Genomic DNA, 3157 nt, shown 5'->3' on the forward strand with positions numbered 1-3157 from the left:
CGAGCCTGAGAGTGCGGGGGTTGCCACTGTGTGCATCGGGCAGGTCCCATGCGAGGAAGGGGAAAGGAAGAGAGCCACCGGGGGGAGAGGAGCGGGGAGCCAGGTCAGGGGGATCTGCTGCAGGGATGGTGCCGTCGGTGGAGGGTGGGTTGGCAACGAACCGACTAGACGGGGGTCCCGAATCTGCAGTGGCTGGTGAGCGCAGCCAATATGGTGTGTTGTGCTGTCAGTTGGAAGAGAATGAATTAAGTGAGGGAGCCCGAATTGTGACACAGACATGGAAGGGGAGTGGGTCAGACGAGCCATGTGTCATGATGAATTGTTGTGAAGGTTCTACAGGGGGCGGGGCTATACGTGACTCTCAGGGGATTATAGATGTAGCAGCAGAGGTAGGGACAGGGGGTAAGGAGGGAGATTCTGAGAGTTTGCGAACTGCTCGTTGTGATGAGGGAAGTGAAGCCGAGACAGAATCGTCTGAGAGAAGATGGACAACTGAAATGGAAGAAAGTTTGGAAGCATGGGAGCTTGCAGTGGAATTTGGAGCTGTGCAGTATGATGAAGAAGATGACATTATGACAATACTTCAAGCACAGAATGAGGCAATAGCTCAGAAGAAAAAGCTGGCAAAGAAGAAGGAAAAGGCACGAAGGAGTCACCCGAAAAATCGAAAAAAGGTGTGTATAAGTGCTTTACAATGATATTTAGTTCCTGGAATATTAGGGGGTTGGCGGGAGTTGGTAAACTGAGCATGGTAAATAGTTTTCGGAAGAAGTTTAAAGTGCATATGCTAGGCTTGATAGAGACGAAGAAAGAAGTTGTGAATAAGTTTGATATAGTGCAACTGTGGGGTGATGGTGCGGTTAAATGGGAGTTTGTTGGGTCGGTTGGTGCTTCAGGTGGACTGCTTTTGTTGTGGGATGAAACGATGTTTCAGATGAACAACTGCTATAAAGGAGCTCGTTGGTTATGTGTGGAGGGTGTGCTACTGAAAAATAATTTTTCTTGTGCTTTTTGCCTAGTTTATGGTCCGCATGATAGGGCGGAAAAGCTGGTCACGTGGAAAGAGCTAAGCTTCTTATCTGGGTTATGTCAAGTTCCGTTTTGTTATATGGGGATTTTAACGAGATAACTCATCTGGAAGAAAGGAAGGGCGCTACCTCGTTGCCGGTGTCAGCAACAGAGTTTAAAGCTTGGATCCAGGATATGGAGTTAGTGGATTTAGCAGTCACTGATCGCTCGTTCACCTGGTTCAGAGGACAATCATGTAGCCGCATTGATAGGGGTCTGGTTAGTTTGGAGTGGTTAGAAGAGTTTTCGGGAACAAGGCTGAGAGAGGGGCCGAGAGGGTTATCTGACCATTGTCCAATGATTCTGGACGATACTCGGTATAGAGGAGGGCCAAGACCTTTTCGGAGCTTGGACTCATGGTTTACGCATGATGGTTTCTTGAGGATGGTAAAGGAGGAGTGGAGGAGCTTAGGAGAGGAACATTTTCTGGACAAGTTAAAGGCTCTGACAACTCCGCTGAGCAGATGGCATAGAGAGAAATTTGGGGACATAGACCGAAGGATTACACAGTTTGAGGATGAAATCAAAAAAGCGGATGACATAGCTAGTACTGGAGTGGCTGATGGAACTATTGAAGCAAAGAGGAAGGCACTAGTGAGCTTTTGTAGGAAATGGTATATCAGAAAGGAGCTGCATTGGAAGCAGATGTCAAGATCTCGTCATGCAAAGGACATGGATAAAAACACCCGCTACTTTCACAATTTAGCCTCAGCGCGACGAAGATCCAATCGGATTGATGCCTTAATGGTCGATGGGAGGATGGTCAGGAACCAAGCAAGGATTAAGGTTGCTATTCGGGACTTCTATAAGAAGTTGTACCACCAGGAGACTTCTCCGATCATTGGATTCAGGGAAGGGCTTGTTCAACAAATCAATGAGGAAGAGGCAACAGAGTTAGAGGTGATGCCAACACCTGATGAAGTAAAGGCGGCTATTTGGGATTGTGAGTCAACAAAGGCACCAGATAGTGATGGGTACAACATGAATTTCATCAAGAAGTGCTGGGATGAATTAGGGAAGGAGTTCACTGATGTGGTGTTAGGTTTTTTCCAGTCATCTAAGCTACTTAGCGATTCGAGTGTCACTTGGGTGACGCTGGCACCGAAGTTTACTGGAGCCAGAGAAATTAAGAATCTCCGGCCGATTAGTATGGTGGGCTGTGTTTATAAGGTAATTTCTAAAGTATTGGTTCGGAGGATGCGGAAGGTGATGCCGAGTTTGGTAGGAGAGACTCAGAGTGCCTTCGTAAAGGGGAGGAAAATACATGATGGGGCGCTGATTGCCTGCGAAACGGTGCACTAGATGAAATCACGGAAAAAAAGCTCCGCGATAATAAAGCTGGATTTTCAAAAGGCTTATGATAGAGTTAAGTGGAGCTTTCTGGATATTGTACTGCAGAAGATAGGCTTCGGTCAGAAATGGCGAGGGTGGATTAAGGAGTGTGTCTGCTCTGCATCTATGTCGGTTCTTGTTAATGGGTCACCTACGAAGCCTTTCAAAATGGAAAGGGGCTTGCGACAAGGAGACCCGCTGTCCCCATTTCTGTTTGTTTTAGTTGTGGATGTTCTCCATAGAATGATTGGCAAGGCAGTAAGGAATGATCGTATATCTCCACTATTATTTGGGAGGGATCACATTGAGTTATCTCACTTGCAGTTTGTGGATGACACAATTCTTTTCTGCCCTCCTGAGGAGGAGACCATAAGAAATTATCAGCGACTGCTCCGATGCTTTGAACTGATGTCTGGGTTTAACATTAATTTTGAAAAGTCCAACTTTATTCCAGTCAATTGTGATCGGATGTGGGTTCGTAGGATGTGTCTGTTATTAGGGTGTAAGGAAGCATCACTACCAGTCAGATATCTGGGTATTCCCCTGGGAGCAAATCCGAGGTTGGTACAGACATGAAAACCGGTGATTGACAAGGTCAAAGATAAGCTCAGTTTGTGGAAAGCAAAGACTCTCAACAAAGCGGGCAAGTTGGTCCTCATTAAGTCGGTTCTTAATAGCTTGCCTATTTACTACCTCAGCCTATATAAGATGCCGAAGACAGTGGCGAAAAAGTTGATTTCTGAAGTGGGAAGTAGTT

The sequence above is a fragment of the Arachis ipaensis genome, chromosome B05 (genome assembly GCF_000816755.2).
Source record: "Arachis ipaensis cultivar K30076 chromosome B05, Araip1.1, whole genome shotgun sequence".
Taxonomy (NCBI): Eukaryota; Viridiplantae; Streptophyta; class Magnoliopsida; order Fabales; family Fabaceae; genus Arachis; species Arachis ipaensis.